Consider the following 22,017-nt stretch of genomic DNA (forward strand, 5'->3'; position numbering starts at 1 on the left):
CATGACTATAGTTCTTTCACACTAACTTGGCATAGATTTTGGTCCTTTTGCAGCTTGTTTCACGTAGCTCAGTGGCATAGAAAATGGCAATACTATGGCTCTATATTCCTTCCATACCACTTCTTCGTGACTAAAATCATATTCTAATGTTAATCTGTCAATGGAATTTAGTATTCATGGTGGAGAGAACAATTTTAGGTCAAGTTAGAGTAAAATGAGTATATTGGTGCCGACTATACCTACTATGACGCTCTCCTAATTACAAAAGAATCACCTGAATTTAATACTAACATATTAAGATACTAATCTGTCACACTAAGGTTGGGAACAGATATTTTGGGAGAAACACGGACCTGTACTGATGTTAGCCTGAGTTTTATGATTAATGGCCAAAAGATAAAGGAGGCAAACAAAGACTTTACTTTCTTTTCTTTTTCCTTTTTGTTAGACAAGGGTGAATGATAATGACTTTCTTCCACCTCTATTTTTTTTTTTTCCAGTCCTCTGAATTTTCGCCTACTTTCTAGTGGCCTATATGTCTTCTCTGTTTCCTCTGCTTCTTACAACTATCTATTCCTTCTCTTTTCCTTTGATTGCCCCTCTTTTTCTCTTTCTGTCCCTCCTCTCATTTTTACTCCACTTCGTTTCTCATGAAGTGGAATCTTAGGTTAGGTCACGTCCGTCCTTCCGTCCGTACTTCCATTATTCCGTCCGTCCGTTCGTCCGTTCCATATTGCGTCTTTGAAACCATTTGTTGGAATTTTCTCATATTTTGCATGAGTGTAGATCCATATAGGAAGATGTTGCCTGTCCTTTCGACATTTGAAAAAAAACAAAAACAAGATGGCCGACTTATGATCCATTTTCTATCTGTGAAACTTAAAATCCTTTATAGCTCTTATACTTTTACTGATAGGTTAACAGGTTGTAACGAAGAGGAATATAGTCTCTTTGAGAAAGGCTTGTCTTTAACCTCCGTCTCCTCCTCCTCCTCCTTCTCCTCCTCCCCCTCCTCCTCCTCCTCCTCCTCCTTCTCCTCCTCCCCCTCCACCTCCTCCTCCTCCTCTTCTTCTTCTTCTTTTTCTTCTTCTTCCTCCTCCTCCTCTTCCTCTTCCTCCCCTCTTCTTCTTTCTCCTCCTGCTCTCCTCTCCTTCCCCCTCCTTCTCCGCTCCTCTTCTTTTTCCTTCTCCTCTTCTCCTTCCTCCCCCTCCTCTCCTCTTCTTCCTTCCCATCTTCTTCTCAGCTTCTTCCTCCTCTTCCTCCGTCTCCTCCTCCTCTCTTCTTCTTCTTAACACACCAGGTATACAAGAGCGACGCCTGCTTTCTTTATTCTTCATGAATTTGTTGTGACCTTGGAAAAAATTCTGAAGTAAACTATCACCCCGTCGATACCGGCCAACTTACAATACCATATCATCAGGTGGTAATAACCCAGCCTACCTCACCACCATTCCAGCCAATCCTGCTCACTCGTCTCCATCCATTTTTCCTCTGATGTAAATACAGGGTGATCCATAAATAGCACTTCACTAGAAACTCACCCTTTGTATCTTATGTGTTGCAGGGACGGCTCAGTCTGCTGGTGTGGATGTAGGTCTGGCACTGGGAGTGGGAAATTAATAAATGATGCAGTATGAACATATTAATGACGCTGCGTGAACCGTACTTGCAACACACAAGAAATCGTTCGGTGGTTTGGAAGAGCGCGTTATATGTGGACCACCCTGTGTCATAGAAGTTATTGGACTGACTGCTAGCCAGTCTACACTTCAGTTATTCACAGGTTAAACTGATCACGTTATGATGCACCACCCATCACCATCCCCACCCATCCTGCTCACTCCTCTCTACATTTTTCATCTGACGTGGAAGATATAGCCTAATAAAAAAAATCATGATAAAAAAACGACCTATAGCCTCCATATTCATAAGTATTTTTTGACTCCGTGATGTTCCGCCACACACACACACACACACACACACACACACACACACAGCATGATCTCCTCCCACACCGAGCGGCGGCACTGAGTGATGGTATTCATTTCACAGCAGACATTTTTCACAATGGTTCGAGCTGACTTGCCAGTTTTCTTAGGTGAGTTATTTCGTTCATGGTGGGAGTTGCAATGGCGGGGATATTTCACTCTGGGATAGTGCCTGAAGGGACATATAAGTGGGAAGCTTGAGCTCGCTTTCTTTCTTTCCCTTCAGTCATTCTTTCTTTCCTTCTTTTTTCTTTATTTAATTGCCTAGCTACTTACTCGTCTCTCTCTCTCTCTCTCTCTCTCTCTCTCTCTCTCTCTCTCTCTCTCTCTCTCTCTCTCTCTCTCTCTCTCTCTCACACACACACACACACACACACACACACACACACACACACACACCACCACCACTACCACCACCCACACATCGCCACCACCACCACACACCACCTCCCACACACACTACCCACACACACCACTTATTCCCAGACCTCTGGCACTACTGAAGCCTTTAATTGGCTATTCCGCTCATGACCCATCGTTGCTCACTGCTCAGGATGAATGGCAGGGCTGTGTGCAGGGACGGGTCAGCCTGGTTCACCTAATACCGGGTCTAAGGCAATGCTGGGACTTATGCCCGTAGTCTTGAAACTGAGGGCAGGGGTTACCGTTCCCGCACCCTGCTCGATATGGAAGCTCACACCTTCAACGTAAGTGGTAATCTTGTAATCGGGATAGCGCACCTCTTTGTGTGGGTAGGCGCAGAAAACAGTTGGTAACACTGATATTTTTAACAATCAAAATCTTAAAATAAAAACAATACATATAAAAGTTTCTAAGATTCACACAAAATATAATATATTAATGTTTGCAACTCTTTCCTCTTCTGTTATTAAAGGCTGGCATTTGTTCTTTAATACTCTGTATAAGAGTATGCATACAGTCTTTGGAGAACCTGTACCGTAGGAAAAATTCGGTGTCAGACATAGCTTCAAAGGGGCTCATGCTGTCAGTAATAACCCTACGAATTTCTGCCCCAAATGCTTGTTTTTGCCATTCTTCCCACCCAGAACCCTGAAATCCCACCCCAAGACACGGGGGAGGGGGTTAATTTGAAAACCAATCACGAACACAGAAAATATAAGCCAAAACCGTTCAAATCACACCAAAATATATCAGAAAAATATATTACCAAGCCAAAACAAACTAGTGTGGACTTGCAGAAGCTCACCGAAAGTAAGCATGAGACTTCGTAATTCAAACTAACTGGCTGTGCACCAGTCGTCTGTTTAGGTAGTACTCGGCCATTCTTTACTGTAGGAATTATTTCACGTACTAATCAAACTAATTATAAAAGTATCATGCACCAAATCTGATAAACAGCTTGGTAGAAATATTGAGAAATTAAAAGGAAGTGGATAAAGTATCTCATCTTTGTTTTCGTCTCGTCGTATATTAACCATCTCCAGTGAAACGGTAAAGTCTTTTAAAACGATAATAATATCAAACGCTTATTTTTTTTCTTTACACGATGTTTTTATCATTAAATTAAAACTCCCATCACACACACCATAGGGCCCTTCAAATTCTACATAGTTTTCTTTGCACAAGGTTGCTATAATATGAAGTAGGGGCATGTGAAGGGGTGCTATGAGACTCCCCACGGATTCCAGTACTAAGCTGGGGTAATCCTCTTCCGTTTGCAGAGGAACTTTACCCCTTTCGTGCGTTAAGATTGCCAAAAGATATGGATAGGGCAAGGTGAACGCCTGCCCACAGTTTAAGACTACGACCGTAAAACTCCCTGCACACACACACACACACACACACACACACACACACACACACACACTACACCCTCCTTCCTCCCTTACACATCTCCGTCCCTTCCCTCTCCTCTACCCTTCCCCACTCACCCAGCTCTCCAATCTCATCCCTCCTATTAGTGTTCAATCTTCCTTTACCTGGTCCCTCCCCTCTCCCCCCTCTTGCATCCCCCTGCTCCCTCTCTCCTAGTCAGTCACTCCTCTTCTGTGACTTTCCAATAATCTCGATAATCTTTCTTCTTTACTTCATCTGTCCACTTTCCCTTCCTCTTCGTCTATTTCTTTCTTATTCTCTTCTTTTTAGTCTTCTCTTTATATTTCTTATCACTTCTCTCCTTTGTTTTATATTCTTCTTTTCCTCGCCAGTTTTCTCTCCACCTCCTCCTCGTCGTCGTCGTCGTCGTCCTCCTCCTCCTTTTTTTTTTCCCTTCCTCTTCCTCTTTTCCCTCCTCTTTCTCCTCTTCCTCGTCCTCCTCCTCCTTCCCTTGCATCTCTTCCTCTTCTTCCTCATCCTCATTCTCTTCCCCCTTCCCCTTCCTCTTCCACTACATCCTCCTCCTGGAAGTGTTAAAAATTAAAATAACTACACCACCTAACTCAAAGAGATAAGCTTTGGAAGTTCTCAGAAAACTTATAATAGAAATAAGACTCATTTATACCTCTATTACGATGGCACATTTTTCAGTTTAACTTCTGATGTTGGCAGGCGATGAAATGCTAATTACCTAAGGAAAGAGCCCTCGTTATGAAAGGGTTAATGGACACACCTTATAATAAGTCCGGAATATCTCCCCTTAGCTTAACAATATCGGCTATAAGTAGAGAAAAATAAATACATAAATAAATAAATTGATTAATTAATGATAATTGGAATTAGCCTAAACAGGCCTTGGTTCCTTCTTCCTTGCATTTTATATATATATATATATATATATATATATATATATATATATATATATATATATATATATATATATATATATATATATATATATATAGTTAATGTGTCCGACTCTGGGCAAAGGCTTCAGGGCCTCTATCTCGGGGGCAGTAGCCTATCCCAAGGTCCAGTAGTCCTCCTACACCTTCACATGTCACCACTTCGGCGCTAACACCCACCGTCCATATTGAATACACACTAGGGCTGTCTCATACAGGACTGGTGTATTGGTATTAGCGGGGTTATTTTTACGACATATCGGAGGGTCATCTGGTAGATCAGGAAAGTCTGCATTATGAAATTCAATATATCACAATTAATTACAATTAGTCAGGAATCTAGATCAGATGATAATGATAATGATGATGATGATGATGGTAATGTAACACTTATGATGATGATGCCGTATATGATGACGGCAGAAACATATTCGTGACACAGGTATGGTAATAGATGTGGCTGTGTGTGTGTGTGTGTGTGTGTGTGTGTGTGTGTGTGTGTGTGTGTGTGTGTGTGTGTGTGGTATTACCGAGTCAATTCCATCACCCTGTACTATCTAAACATACTAAAACATGAGCAACATGAGCGTTGGTAGAAGGACACTTTAATATCAGTTCAATTTCCTCCAGTTCAATGACGCTTTTTCTCCCCTAGCTTCTTCATGCTAAATTCAGAGATTTATCCAGATAAAATTTTAAAAAAAATCACCTCTCTCAACGATAAGTTAGATCAATGATACATTTAACCCGTCTAGTAAAAAAAAAAAAAAAAAAAAAAAAGGAAAAATAAATCTCCCATTTCCTAAATAAAATAGTATAATCCTCCACTAACCCGTCCAGTAAAAAAAAAAAAAAAGGAAGGGGGAAAAAAGGGAAAGGAAAAGGAAAATGAAAAACAAATCTCTCTCTGCGTAAACAAAAGGGTATAATCTTTTCATTCCAGTTGTCTATTTTTAATTTTATTCCTGCTCACTCTCCCGAGAATTTTAATTGAGTTTCGAGTGACTGCTTTTTTTTTTTTTTAAGATGAACAGAGGAGGGAAAAGCAAATAAAAAAAAAATCCATACAAAAAGTTCATCCTAAGGATGGGATTCTCATCGGGTAAGGAAGCTCCCTAACACCCCTTCCATAACAATTAATTTTTGGATACGGCTGGCCATTATCGTTTTGTACGTTATTTCAGCCGAGTATGCAGATATTGGAAGGACTTACGTAACACAGAAGATAGTAAGGTGTAAGAAAAAAATCGCTTAGGAAAAGGTGTTAGGGAGCTTCCTCAACCGACGAGAATACCGGCCTAAAGCTGAGTAAACTCGTGTCTAGGCTGGAAAAACAACTCAGTATGAAACACCAACAAACTGAAGGGCTTACGTGTATCAAAATTGAAAAAAGGAAAGAAAATAGTCCTGAAGCTTGTAGAGTTCAAGAAATGGTCTTAAGGAAATTAAGGAAAAAAAAAAAAAACGAAAATGGTGTCCTAAAGCTGATAGAGTTCATGGAATAGTCTTCGGTAAAAAAAAAAAAAAGAAAGAAAGCTAGAAGCCCCCCTCAAATGAGGACTCACACCTGCCGTGAGCCGATACATATCTAGCGCGGCTGGGAATATGACCTTGACCTTGACCCACTTTCACTAGTTACGAACTCACAGAATTTCATCCCTACTACCTGTACACTCCTGTAAAATTTTGTGATGATATCTTGAGCGGTTGCGAAGTTATCGTGGTAACAGACACACAGACCTTGACCTATTTTCACCAATTACGAACTCGTGATCGCTTTTTTTTCCCTACTATACACCTGTAAAATTTTGTGATGATATCTTGAGCGGTCGCGAAGTTATCGTGCTAACACACACACACACACACACACACACACACACACACACACACACACACACACACACACAAATTGAAAACAATATCAGCTTCGCTATCGCGGCTGGTAAAAAAAAAAAAAATGGCGTCCTACAGATGATAAAGTTAAAGAAATGGTCTTCGATCAGTTAAAACAAAAGGGGGGGGGGGAATGGAATCCCCGAACTGACTGAGTTTAAGGAACGGTTTTAGGTCAATCATCCAGGACCCAATTTTCTCTCTGACCCATGATTTCCCCAAAGGTCACATATCCCTCCATCAAGCCAATCTGTTCAGGTATATCCACTTATTCCATATTGATCCCTATACCCCTTTTACTCTAAGCTGGCTTAAAATTGCCATCTGCATCTTGATTATCGAGTTATAGCAAAGGACTAACACTAGAACTCCATGCTAGTCGCGAAGAAGTGCTATGAAAGGGATATACGATCACAGTATTGTCTTATTCTTATTGAGTTACGTGAGCTAAACACCAACTGGTCAATTTTTAGGCCAAGTTTAGGCAAATACACTATAGCATTATCCGTCCATCGATAAACCCTCATTCGGATTCTGGGGAGGTCAGGCCGCGTCTTATTAGCTATGTCTTGGCGATTTAGTTTAATACCTAATAATTATTTTCCCTGTTCTCTCTCTCTCTCCCTCCCTCTCTCTCTCTCTCTCTCTCTCTCTCTCTCTCTCTCTCTCTCATAATGGACGGGTGTTAGAGAGAGACGCCTTTGTGTGGTGGCACTGATATAGTCAGGCGGATCCACTACCTGGTTATGCAAACGTCCCTCAAGTACTTCCCTATCTAATGGAAGGAGGATAATGTACTGCTGGAGATGGGCAGCTTCAGCCTGCAGTCCACTGGGTTCACATGTTAGCTGAACCTGGGGCTACAGTTATTCAGTTTAACACCAACACAAATTCCATGGGTAAAATTTGTGTGTGTGTGTGTGTGTGTGTGTGTGTGTTGCATATTTTACTTTAACCTTCTTTTCCATGTTAGCTACATTCTTTTAACACGGAAATAGAATCCACTGATGGTATAAAAGTGAGCATTGTGTCATAAACAAATAAATGAATGAATAAATAAATAGATAAACAGACAAATAAAGAAATAGATAAATACTTGAAAAAATAAGTAAAAACAATACAAATACTAATACTAATGCTAATGCTAATGCTAATGCTAATAATAATAATAATATTAATAATAATAATTATTATTATTATTATTATTATAACAGTAAAGAACCGACTGAGAATATCCTAAGCTTAAAAGAATCATGAACGAGGTACAGTCGACATCAAAATTCCTACCGCCTCTCTGTCCACAAACTTTGAAAATCAGAGTGGTGTCTAACTGGATCAACACCCCTGGAGGAAGTGAGTTCTGCAAATTTTGTTGATATATGTAATAATCTATTACCATTACCTCTCACACTTTCAGACAAATATCCATTTTCTCCTACAGATTACACATATGAAAGAAAGTAAATCTCCACAGCAGTAACTATAGAAGAGTTATGTTTATGTGTAGTAGGTTATAACAATAGAAAAACATCCATGGAAGATGTAATAGTCTGTACAGATAGGGGAAAAAAAGTTAGTAGCATAGTCTTCAGGCCGGTGTGCGAGGAAGAAACAGTGTGTGTAAAAGTTGGTAGCGATCGGAAGAGTAACCTCACTTTGTCGGCCAATTACTCGAAAACTATTAGACTTATCGATTTCCTGTTACAACCATCATCAATACCACTAAATTCTACGTAAGATCAATACCAGAATGTAAGCCTTTGGTAGCGTTTTGGGGGGTAAAAGGCGAGAGAAATGTTTTTGTTCCTAGCGGTTGTTGTGTGACATGACAAGCGCTCGGAGTAATAACATCATTTTGTCGGCCAGTTACTCGAAAACTATTAGACTTATCGATTTTCTGTTACAACCATCATCAATACCACTAAATTCTATGTATGATCAATACCAAAATGTAAGCCTTTTGTAGCGTTTTGGGGGATAAAAGGCGAGGGAAATGTTTTTTTTTTTCCCTCGCGTTTATCAGTGACATTCGCTCGGAGTAATAACCTCACTTTGTCGGCCAATTACTCGAAAACTATTAGACTTATCGATTTTCTGTTACAACCATCATCAATACCACTAAATTCTACGTGTAATCAATACCCGAATGTAAGCCTTTGGTAGCGTTTTGGGGGGTAAAAGGCGAGGGAAATGTTTTTCCTCGCATTTGTTATCAGTGACAAGCGCTCGGAGTAATAACCTCACTTTGTCGGCCAATTACTCGAAAACTGTTTGACTTATCAATTTTCTGTAACAACCATGATCTATACCACTAAATTCTACGTATGATCAATACCATAATGTAAGCATTATGTTACGTTTTGTGCGATAAAAGACGGTGGAAATGAGTGTCTCTTCCCGGCTGTTACCATTGAGAAAGGCTCGTAGTAATACTCTCATTTTCTCTGCCAATTACTCGGAAACTATTGGACGTATCGATTTCACGTTTGAACCATGATGAAGAGCAGGAAATTCTATATATGTACAATACATAAAAATGTAATATTTCTCATAAGAATTCGTGGTTACGTAGACGGGAACATTGCGTACGCCATGCGCGCATCACGAAAGTCAATCACGCACGGAGTGCCTTGTACTTTTTTTCGATTTACTCGAGAACTATGAGGCGTATGGGGTTTTCCCGTCACAGTGGGAAAGCTGGATAATGGGGGCATATTACTATGTAATAAAAACGTTAGGTCCCTGGGAAAACTTAGCTCTCAGAGGTCAGTGAAAATTTTTCGAAAATGGCTCTCAGTTTTTGACCATTTTCTCGAAAAGTATACATCGTATCTAAGCCAGATTGGTTTCGTTAGAAAGCTGATGAAATTCTCTATAAAAAAATATTAGATCATTTTCCTGTAGGATGGAAAACATTCAAACGGCGATGTTGGGAAGTCAAAAATGTTTACTCGACATGCCTTCCAGGGCTCATAACTTTCTGTGCTGTTGTTTTCCTGTGTTTTGGTCATGTTTATCAGATAGAACAATCATCCATGCATACCTGGACATAGGTTTCATGGGAATACATTGATTTTTTGGGGGCGAAAATAAGGCAAGAATGTGTTTCATTCGCTCAAATTTGCTCAAATTTGCCGCGCGCGCGCTCACCGCCCGGGCGGCTTCGTAGTCGTAATTCCGGGATCAGAAAACTTATTGAAACTTATCGTGCGCGAAAGGGTTAATTTGCAGCCTGCGAGACAGATAACACTGATTTATAGATAAACTAGAAAGCTTTCAGAAAACACATTCCTCTCCCAATGCCATTGCTGTTGTTGGTTGTTCGATACCTGCCCACCGGTTGTGGGACACGGGCAAACTAAGAGTCCGTCAGTGATTAGCAGAGAGTAAACAAGAGAGAGCCCAAAAAAAAAAAAAAAAGGTGAGTTGGACCTAGAATAATGACGGGAGGTGGAAGTAGCAGTCAACGAGGAGGAGGATAATCTCGTACAGTTTGGAGGAGCCTTCGAAAGGTTGCATCGCCAATGGTCCTAGCAGCATCGTACACATCATCGCTGGAGCGACCAAAGCCCTCTACAGGGGGCTCTCGAACAAAAGCGGTTGCAGAGCAGTCGAGAATGTAATGGTGGAGGGGTTCAGCGACCGCTCGTAGCAGCTGGGGCACGGTTCAGGGTCCAAGCTGGCAATCTGACAGAAGCATAGGAATCCCATGCGTAAACGCCGGAGCCTGACTAAGAGATAATTGGGTAGGCTGGAGGGATCGAGATGGGGGAATATGATGTGGCCGCAGCATTCCAAGTGGCCGAGAGTGAGTCGTCGGCGACACATAGGCGCTGGTCATCCCTTGTAAGTTCTGTAATAATGCCAGCCACAGCAGAGAGAACTCTGGAAGCACTTGGGCAAAGTGGAAACGTAACATCAGGGAGTGATGTAGCTGCACATGCAGCAGCAGCAGCTAGTTCATTACCCCGTATCGCAACATGCCCAGGTACCCAGTGAAAAATAACAGAGCCACCCCACTGGTGGATGAGGGAGGACACTGTAAATATGGCAGTAAGTAAAAACTGGTGGGCAACTAGAGAGATGCCAGGCATTGAAGGGAGGATAGTTAGTCAGTATGGAGAACGACACGTCTATGCCGATGGCTATAGGCATGGCGCAGGGCACTGAGAAGAGCCACAAGCTCCACCTGAAAGGCGGAGACACCCGTGGTGATGCGCCAGGATTCAGTATGGTCCCCATAAGCAAAAGCAACTCCCGCTGAACCATCGGACGAAACAGAGCCATCAATATAGTAGACTGTAGCATCAGAGGAGGTGAGCGCAGTGAGTCTACCGAAACTCTCCTGCCGAAGGATGGCCAGGATCGAGTGGTGAGGCTTCATGTTGGTGGGACTGATAACGGTGAAAGGGGTAGGCGCCCAGGGCGCAAGAGGTTCGTAGCCTGGACATACCAGCTATGGATCTTGGCACACCTCTGGTGCCACACCTAACTTGTGAAAGAGAGCCGCCATGCCTAAAGCCCAATCCCGAGGGGGGGACGGGTCTGGGGGCCTGCTAGCCAGGCGTTTGAGCAGAATGGAGACATGTGGCGTCGGATGAAGATCCACTAAATGAAGCGTTTCTGCAAGCACACGCAGTGCAATCCAGTGGGCGAGTGATGGAAACCCACTCTCCATCCATAAACTGACCAGTTGGATCCAGCGTGGAGTGCCCAGCATAACCCGAAGGGCGTCATTTTGGAGTACCTCCAAGGATTGGGAGATAGGGGAGGCCAGCCCTGGGGGACAGATCACACTGTAATCGACTAGGGAGCGGACTGCGTGGACATAGAAAGTACACAGAACTGCATACGACGCCCATAAGCTGTGACGAGAGAGGTAGCCAGGTAGCCGAGAGCAAAAATGTGGGAAGTGCCCCGCTCTCGTAAGTATCTCACGTGTCGGGCGAAAGTTAGCCCCGAGTCAAAGTAGACCCCCAGATAGCGGTGCAATGTGACAGGCTCAATGCAGCGGCCACTCAATGAGAGGGGATGTTCGAGAGGGCGGAGACCGAAGGGTAGACACTTGGTCCTCTCGAGGTTGACTTTCAGTCCAAGTTCAATACACTTGTTGCGCAATCTGGAAAGAGAGGTGGGTGCAAGGGTGAAGCAGTCCTTCCTCAAGAAGACCAGTGCCAGGTCATCTGCGTAAATGAGCAGTGTCACACCGGGTCCATATTCAGCAGTTAGAAGTCTCTCAACCAACACGTTGAATAACAAGGGGTTAAGAACGCTTCCCTGGGGAGAGCCATTGGGATGATGATAGAAGGGAAAGAGTTGCACCTGGAATCTAACCCCTGCTATCCAGTGAAGAAAGAAGTCCCCCACCCATGACAAGAGTCTACCTCCGACTCCCCTGTTGGCAAGGGCTGCCTGGATGACAAGAGGGCTCGCCAGCTTGAAGGCCTTTTCGAAATCAAGGAAGACAGCGATCCCCCGTCCACCTCGAAGCTCCCCGAGGAAGGAAGCGAGGCAGTGAAATGCACTCCTGCCAGGATGGTAAGCAAAACTCCTCAGGTGCAATGGTCCCAGATGCCAGGCAAGGCGAGCACGCACAACACTCTCCGTTGTCTTAGCCACACAGCTAAGCAGCGAAATAGGGCGCATGGCGCCGGGATTGCGAGGTTTGGGAATCGGGTGGATGACAGCTGTTTTCCATGACCTCGGCAAACGGCCCTCAGACCACGAGTGATTGAGCAGTTCAAGGAGACAGGTCCTACCACAATCTCCGGCATGGGACAGCACAGAATAGGTGAGCCTGTCAAGCCCTGGTGCAGTGTCTCCTCTGCGTTTTTTTTTTATGCGAGGAAGCAGGAACCAAAGGCCACAAGCCCGCAATTATTGTTCCTTCCAAGAGAAAAACAAAATACAAGAGAGAGCCAAATTCAAGATCCGATCATTTCGAGATGCCTGGACACACTGCATTTGAAAGACCGGAGATCATAGGAAGCAGGAAATACAGACAGAGGGAGAGAGTTCCAGAGCTGACCTGTTGCATAAATGAAGGACTGGGAGTAACAGTTAATTCTTGGATTAGAGAGTTGGACAGAAAAGGGATGAGAGTTTGCTGCTAGACGGGTGCAATGCGCCCGTCATAGAGGAGGAGGAATGCAAGCAGACAGTTCAGAGGAGCAGTGACCATTGAAGTGGCGATAGAAAAGAGATAAAGATGCAACAGTGCGGCGAAGAGACAGAGGTTGAAGGGAGTCAGTAAGAGGAGGAGAGTTAATGAGACGAAAAGCCATTGACTCCACCCTATTGAGAAGAGCTGTATGTGGGAAGCCTCCCCACACATGAGAGTTGTACTCCACACAGGGGCGGATAAAACCCCTGTATAGAGTCAACAATTGTGCAGGGGTAAAGAAGGAACGGAGTCGGTTTAGCACACCTAATCTCTTGCAAGCAGATTTTACAAGAGATGCAATATGATCTTTTCAAGATAAGTCCCAAGTAAATGAAACCCCAAGCATGTTCAAGGATGATGCAGGATTAAGCTGAATATTATTAAACATTAGTGGGTATACCTGCGGAATATTTTGTCGGGTTGATAGGTGTAAAAACTGAGTCTTTGAAGCATTAAAAACAACCAGATTATTTTTACCCCAGTCAGAAATACGAACCAAGTCAGACATTAGGTGTGCCATAGCCTCGTCCCTTGTTTGTTGAAGTAACTGCTGAGACGGACGTTGCGGGAACCGAATGGATAGGTGAAGGGTGGAGTCATCAGCGTATGAGTGGATAGGGTTAGATGTACAGCTCAGAAGGTCATTGATGAACAAAAGGAAGAGAGTTGGTGATAGGACAGAGCCCTGAGGAACACCACTGTTGATAGATATAGGAGAAGAACGATGGCCGTCTACAACAGCAGCTATAGAACGACCAGAAAGGAAGGTAGAGATGAAGGCACAGATAGAAGGATTGAAACCGTAAGAGGGCAGTTTGGAAATTAAAGATTTATGCCAGACTCAATCGAAAGCCTTTGAGATGTCAAGTGCAATGGCAAAGCTTTCGCCAAAGTCCCGAAAGGAGGATGACCAGGAGTCTGAAAGGTAGGTGAGAAGATCACCAATGGAGCGTCCCTGACGGAACCCATACTGACGATCAGAAAGAAGGTTGTGATAGGAAAGGTGCTTTAAAATTTTTCTATTAAGAATTGACTCGAAAACTTTTGAGATACAGGATGTTAAAGCAATTAGACGATAGTTAGAGGGTTGGGAATGGTCACCCTTCTTTGGGACCGGCTGAATGAGAGCAAACTTCCAGCAAGAAGGAAAGATATGAGTTGATAGACAAAGGCGAAAGAGTTTGCCTAGGCAGAGTGTAAGCACGGAAGCACAGTTCTTGAGAACAACAGGAGGGACTCCATCAGGCCCATATGCCTTGTTGGTATTGAGGCCAGTGAAGGTAGAAAATACGTCAGCTGAAGAAATTTTAATGTCAGCCATGAGGAAGTCAGAGGGGGGAAGTGATGGAGGAACAGCACTGGAATCGTCTAAGGTGGAATTGGAGGAGAAAGTCTGCACGAAGAGATCTGCTTTATCAGTAGTAGAAATAGCTACAGAGTCAACAGAGTAGAAAAGAGGAGGGAAAGATGATGAGGTAAAGTTGTTAGAAAGGTTTTTGGCAAGGTGCCAGAAGGAGCGGCAAGAATTCGAGTTGAAGAGTTGAGAGCATTTAGTACGGATGAAATTATTTTTAGCAGAGCAAAGAACAGACCTAGCACAATTTCGGGCAGAAACGTAAAGATGATGTGATTCAGGGGTGGGTTGGCTCTGGTACCTTTTATAGGCCCTCTCCTTGTTGCGGACAGCATTAGAACAAGCGTGATTAAACCAAGGCTTTCTTGCATTAGTCAGAGGATATGAGAAAGGAATGTATGCTTCCATGCCCGAGAGAATAACCTCCGTAATGAGCAAGGCACACCCAGATGGCTCCTGGCCATGGAAGCAATAATCATTCCAGGGAAAATCAAAGAAGTACTGCCTGAGGGCCTCCCAATCCGCAGCTCCAAAATGCCACAGACGTTGTTTCTTTGGAGGGTCCACAGGCCGTACCGGAAGGATAGGACAGGTTATAGTGATAAGGTTGTGATCGGAGGAGCCCAACGGAAAGAAAAGATTAACAGTGTAAGCAGAAGGATTAGTAGTAAGGAAGAGGTCAAGTATGTTGGAGCTCTCTCCAAGGCGGTCAGGGATACGGGTAGGGTGCTGGACAAGCTGCTGTAGGTCATTAAGGATAGAAAAGGTGTAAGCTAGTTCACCAGGTGGATCAGTGAAAGGAGAGGAGAGCCAAAGGTGGTGGTGAACTTTGAAATCTCCTCGAATGGAGATTTCAGAGAAAGGAGAAATGGACAGAATGTGTTCCATTGTAGAAGTAAGATAGTCAAAGAATTTTTGATAGTCAGTAGAATTAGGAGATAAGTAAACAGCGCAGATATATTTAGTCAGAGAATGACAGGAAAGCCGAAGCCAGAGTGTAGAGAATTCAGAAGAATCGAGTTCAGGAACACGAGAACAAGATAGGTCATTGTGTACATATACGCAACATCCACCTTTGGCTTTGAAATGAGTATAGAGAAAGTAGGAGGATACAGGAAAGGGTTTGCTGTCAGTTGCCTCAGACAGCTGAGTCTCAGTTAGAAAAAGAAGGTGAGGTTTAGAGAAGGAGAGGTGGTGCTCAACAGAGCGAAAGTTAGAGGAAAGGCTGCGAATGTTGCAGAAATGAAGAAGAAGAGAGTCAGACAGTGGTTCCAGGCAGCGTAAGTCGTCACCGGGAGAGGGGCGGAACGTGGGGGCATTTATAGTCCCCCCCCTTGGGGACTCCGAAGCTTCGTGTAGTGCTGCCATGACTTCTTTTTTTTTTAAATTTTGAAAAAGGAAGTGTAGTGTTTACTGTGCATTTAGTTTGGTGTTGATAGTTAGAGAAACTTGTATTGGAGAGCATGCTGGCATACTCTCTGTGTTACTGAGACACTGAAAAAGTTCAGCAAAGGGGGATGGTTGGGACCTAGTCCCGAGGGCTAATGAAATGGGAGCTCCAGCTCTGTCTGTCATCAGCTTTCCATCCACCTTGGGAGTACTGCCCTGCTTGACTGAAGCAACAGTCGTTGGAGTGCTTCGAGTAGTTCCCCACTGGTGATAGGTCCATCAGCGGGGTCAGGCCTTTCGCAGGCAGCCTGAATAGCTGCAAGACGAGAGGTAAACAGCTGCACCTGTTTGTCTCGAATGGACTGCGGGAAGTTGTGGGATTCCGAATGATCCGTGAATTGCTGCGCGAGGTGGCTGACTTCAGTGGCTGGATCAGGGTGAGAAGGCAGTTGGGGAGGGCGTGTATCAGAGACAGACCAGATTCTCCTTCACATTTCACGGAGAGTTGTGTGAGAATCCAAGGACATGCACCATCTGATCCACGCCTCCTCTTTGAGGTGGCGTTTCTCTGAGACACCGTGTTGCGTAACAGCAGCAAGGTACCGGCGGTGCAGGGATGTATGGCGCCGCCAGTACTGCTTTCATGCCACATTGAGCCAATGATTTAGTTCCCTGACTCTGTCGCAGTAAATCCAGCCGTCTTGATAGCGCGTCGAGGATCGGCTCTGTAGCGGAATGGTAAGGGAAGCGGCCTGTGCAAAAGCACTGGTGACTTGATCTGCTCTATCCTCGAGGTCCGGAGCAGGAGGAGAGGCCTGAAAAATGGCTGTTAAAGCCCTGGCAAAGGCGGCCCAGTCGGCCTTGTCGAGGTCCGACCTAGGTGGGGGGGCGGGAGGGGCACGAGCAGCAGCCTAATGTCAATGGCATAGTGGTCGCTGGTTAGGCGTGGGTGGAGCGACCATCGTGCCAGGGCAGCAAGGGGGGAAGATGTAAAAGATAGATCCAGGCGTCCTCCCCGAACATGAGTGGGTTCTGTGATGTCATTTAAGAGAGAGAGACCACTCATCTCCTCCAGAACAAGTGAAAGGTGCCATCCAGCCTCATTATGTGGAAGGGGCGATGTGAGAAAGGCATGATGGGCGTTAAAATCGACCCCGATAAAAGCAGGACTGGAGACAGCATGCAAGTACAACTCCCCCACATCAAGAGTGCCCTCCTGGCCTTTATGGATGTTGTACACAGTAAGTGAGGAGGATTCCAGGTGCAACACAACACCCTGCACCTCCACACCCAGTCCACAGAAGGGCAGAGGGTCACAGTCGGTGCAGGGGATATGCTCTCGCACGAGTATGGCACATCCTTGTGTGGCACCGTGTTCACGAGGGAGGAGATGGGAGGTGTATCCCACGAGCCGAAAAGAGGAATTGTTGGGGAGCAGAGTCTCCTGCAAGAGGAACATGTCGGGCTGGTCCCTGGCTGCTGCCTCCTGCGGGAGGGGGAGCTTATGCCTGATCCCCACACAATTCCACTGAATTAAGTGGGGGTCTGTGGACCCACTCGTTGATCTGAGGAGGCAAGGGGCTGTCATCTGGCAGGGAGGGTGGGACCTCGACCACTGTGTCGGCTGCCACTGGTGACTGCTCTTGCTTTGGTGGAGGAGGAGGGAGCCGGGTTTCCTGAACCCCCTGGAGAGGGGAAACGGTGGATCGAACCTGCACCATCCGTGTCAGGCGAGCTGACCTGTGTGAGAGAGGTCTGGCAGAGTCTGATCGGGGTTTTGTCATGTGGGCTGGCAGAGGGGCATTGCTCTTTTTCTTGCTGACAGCCAGATCTATGATCTCGTTGATTGCGGCGGAGACTGGGGTTGCGGAGCAGCTTATCCTCAGGCATTGGGTGAGGCCCTCGACGATGGCCTGCGCTATTTCTTTCCCCAGCATATGGAGCTCCTCCAGGGTAAACACTGGTTCTTGCTGAGTTGGAGTCTGAGGGGGGCTGAGAGTGCTGCAGGCTGGAGGAGTTGGTGGCTGTGAGCTTGGGCAGTGGACCTCGACAGAGGTTGTGTCCTCAACGAAAGCAGTTGGTGGAGAGGCTGCTTCTCGCCATATGGTGGTGAAAGCAGCACGGTTGGCGGAGGCAGGAAGTCTGCCTCGTCCAGTGCGGGTGGGTGTAGCTTCTCGAGGCATCGCTGCTGCCCCCATATGAATGTGCCTGGAGGGACTGGAGTCAGGCTTACCTCCTGCTGCTCCAGCACCCATGCCACCTGCTGCTTGCGCCCTCGCATAACTCGCTGCGTTCTGGCAGGGCAGTCAGGGTGCCAGGTGTGGTGCGAGCCTGAGCAGTTGGGGCATCGGGAGATCACATGCTCCTTCGCCTTGAGCTTGGCCAGACACCACTCCTTGTCATGGCTGCCGTTGCAGATGCCACACACTTCGAGGCGACGACAGTTGGCCTTGTGGTGGCCATATCACTGGCAACGATAACATCGGAGCGGTTCTGGAGTGTAGGGGCAAAGGTGGAATGTTCTCCAATTGCCCAGGTCCAGGCATGGCACCAGGGGTCCCCTCAGGGTCACGATGACCTGCGCTGTCTCCTCCCGCATGCTCTGTTCTGGCAGCGTTTGGCTTCCTCTACCAGGCTGTTTTGCAGGAGGATCTTGACAGGCATGCATCGAGGGTACCCCATGATGGTGGCTTTGGTGAGCCTCTCTCCCCACTGCAGCTCTACAATTCTCACGAGTGGGGCCTCTTCCTCCACGAGCGCCTTCAGCTTCATATAGGCAGCCTCTTCGCTTGGGATTAGCACACAGCTTTCATCGAGGCCAGGGACATTTGAGATGGCAAGCCCAGGCAACTGGCACTCTAAGGCTTGGACTGCTTGATAGCTGTGGGCGAATCTTGGTTGGGATGAGATGCGAAAGGCTGGGAAGTTGGAGCTGGGTGGTTTGGGAGCCCGGACTGAAACTGAAGGGCGTGTTGCAAAGGGAGGCCATCATGGTGCCACAGTCCTGGATGCAGGAAGAGGGGAGTTTCCCTGCTGCACTCGCCATTGTTTGCGTGCCACAGGGATAAAACCGTCTGTAACAAGAGAGGCAGCAGAAGTGGCAGTTCCAGCAGGAGAATGAGCAGCCGAGGGCTCGGCGGGAGTGCAGGTTCCATCGCACACACCCAAAGCAGCAGTCGAGGACAGTGTGGTGGAGGTAGATGCCTGGCAGTGTGGGTGCTCAGAGGACAGGGCAGAACAGTGGGCAGCACCTGAGGTCTTAGAGGTGTGATGAGGAGGAGGAGGAGCCAAAATGCCATCCTCCATTGCCTCATGGACATGTGCCAAAGTGGAGGGGGGGGCTGAAGCAACAGCCCTTGCACGGGGAACAGTCCCCATAGGCTGAGAAGAGGGAGGAAAGGCAGAGGCGTCGCCAGACATCGACGAGTGGGAGCTGGCGTCTGAAAGACGCCGCCCCCGTTTCGTGCCTGGCATGGCTGCAGGGCGAGACATCCTCTGCACAGGAGGGGATTGACGGACTTGCCCTGTGGGCCAGGGGATCTGAGTCCTCCTGAAGTCCCTGACAGACAGACACACAGACAAACACACACAGACAAACTCACACAGACTTCACTCACACAGACACCCAAACAGATACACCAACACTCACTCTCAACACAAAAAAAAAACAATAAACCCCCAAAAAAGCGGTAGGTCCCTATAGTGACGGGTTACCTATGCTCCCCGCCCTCTAATGGGCGACGTAGGAGGCCCCGCCACTGCCCCTTTCGGGTCTTCCCTAATCTAACAGAGCCACTCTCTGCGCTTCCTATAACCAGGCCCTAATGGCCCCCCCTCATGGATATACCCTAACAGCACCCCTTCAGGGTTCGGCTTCGTACCACGCAGAGAGACACTATAGGCAGCCGGGAAAAAAAACACACACACAAAACATCCACCCACCCATACACACACACAAGCAAGCAGGGTTATCTGTCAGAGACAGAGTTCACCCAAAAACAAGAAAAATGAAGAAAAATCGCGGTCAGTAAATCAGGCTAAGTCCCGCAATGCAAAAAGCAGGAAAAACTCCCAAAAATCGTCCTCAGTAAAAGAGGCAGAGTCCACAGCTCGAGAGAGACTGGCCGGAGGTCTGCTCACCACGAGAGCTAGGCAGGGAGTGATGCCATTGCCATTAAAAAGGGATCCGGATTCGGATCCGAATCCTCCCCCAAATTTAATCAATTCTTTCTTGGTCCATGCCCCACTTTTCGACAAAATTTCGTTGAAAATCATGCAGAACATTTGGAGATATTGTGCGGGATACTCCGGGTCCGGATCCGGATCCGGAGCTGGGCAAATATTTAATACTTTCTTTTTTGAACCATGGCCCACCCTTCCACAAAATTTCATCAAATCTGTTCATAACTTTTTAAGTAATCCTGATAACACACAAACAAACAGACAAACAAACCAATGCGGGGTAAAACAACCTCCTTGGCGGAGGTAATAAAGTCATCAGTGTCAGTTGTTACGGATTCACCACACGGATTGTCAAAGTCCGAGAAAAAAAAAAAAACAGGAGAGGCCACAGGACTTTTGATAGTGACTGTTCAGTTACGGACAGTATTATCCATCCATTTCCCTGCGATAAATAATGAGACAGCGAACAATGAACTTCAAAACACTGTGCAGTCTCCAGAGCCCAACAAAACTTATCAGAATATCACGCATAAATATCATGTTTATTCGACTGAAAATGAATGGTATTATGGTCTATTTCCGAACATTATTCTCGATTTTTCTGTATTTTCTTCACAACAACGAAAATTTTACCTTTGCCTGACCTTCAACACTTCCATTAAGTTTGGCCTAAACTGAATCGGAAGTATTTTCCGCTGACCTTACCCTCTTCTAATGACCTTTGATTACTCATTTGTGGCTGAATGTAAGCCATTCATTTATGTTTAAGATCGAATAACAAGGCTTTGATTCAAAGGGCCGAGACTTTGACCTTGCTTTGTGTCTTTTGCCTTTGGCCAATTTTATTAAAGACGGAACCACTTCACCTTTTCCTGACCCTCATCCCTTCAGCTATGATTGATCTACATTGGACCACAATTAAAGAAGTTGACCTTGTCTCATTCTATGACCTGTGACCTGTTTTCGGCCAGTATCTTTGAAGGAGAACAAAGCTCAATAGCGGAAAAAAAAAAAAAAAAAAAAAAAAAAGGTTATGGGTTATGCCTTTTCAGAGCTGGGCCGTCTGAAAAAAGAAACAAGAATGTGGAGACATTTGAGGGTTTTGGCCGACCCTGCTTCAGCATTTTAGTATTATATTCAACTACTTAGAGGGTTGTTTTAGATACAGAAACGCTCGAGGATCAAGGCTAGATGTCTATCAAGTTTTAAAAATCTCTGTGTCTGGGAGTTATGACAGATTTTGTTCAATAAATAAGCGCTCCTGAACAATCTCTACATAGTGTGGCTATCGACACCATGATAACTGTTGGTTACATCATTAGAAGCAAGGCTGTTTTCACTCTCACCATCACTCTATATTTAATGATGATAAATTTTCCATTACTGCACTGATATTTCAACTTGTCATTTAACAAGAGAACTCAATAAAAGTTGATTAAATCTACCACACTGACGAAGCTTGTACAGTGCAGGACGCATTAAAATATGGTGTTTATGTACGGTTGAACATGTCAAAGTTCATATCGTAAGGATAATGAGTTCAAGGAGCCAGAGAGCGTTGACTATAAAAATATCTGTTCATTTATTTTTCCAGTGCCTACTACAACCGGAGGAGGAGCAGGACCCATGTCAGGAGCCTCATCATCTGACACCACGGCAGCTCCACCAGCAACCACTGAACTAACTATCACAACCACCACAACAACCGCACCCTCCACAACTACTACTGTGCCCATGACGTACGACAACTAAGTCGAGAATCACAACTCTTGCTCAGCTGATCGTGGCATGTCTGTTGTGTCCCTCACACCTTGTGAGCAAGTCTTCAGTGACATTGACTGGATTGTGTGCACGTGGCCTATCGAGGGAAGCACGAATTTTGAGGCAAAGGGAAATGAAGAGCTGAAATCCATGGAACCTGACAGCACGGCCGAATGCAGCCACAACAGTGCAGTAGCTGGGATCAAAGGATACAATAATATGAAAGTCGACATGTCTTACGACCAAGAGGACAAAACATGGGACAGCTCTCTTTGCATGTTCATAGTGTGCCAACCGCTGACGACCTAGAAGACGAGTGACTGTGAGGTGGTGAATCGGACAAGCAGTGTGCCCTGGAATGGATGGGAGTCCATCGCGGGTGAAGCAACCAGCTGGACTGACTGGTTCCTGTGCTCTGAAGGCTAAATTGCGGTGCAGATCACTCGGGCACCACGTCATGGAGAGAGAGGCATCTCCTCCATGAAGTGCTGCAAGGTAACCCCACCACCGATATGATTCATCCGT

This window comes from Coenobita brevimanus, chromosome 39 (assembly GCF_032717465.1).
Source record: "Coenobita brevimanus isolate Jiangsu-jjx chromosome 39, ASM3271746v2, whole genome shotgun sequence".
Taxonomy (NCBI): Eukaryota; Metazoa; Arthropoda; class Malacostraca; order Decapoda; family Coenobitidae; genus Coenobita; species Coenobita brevimanus.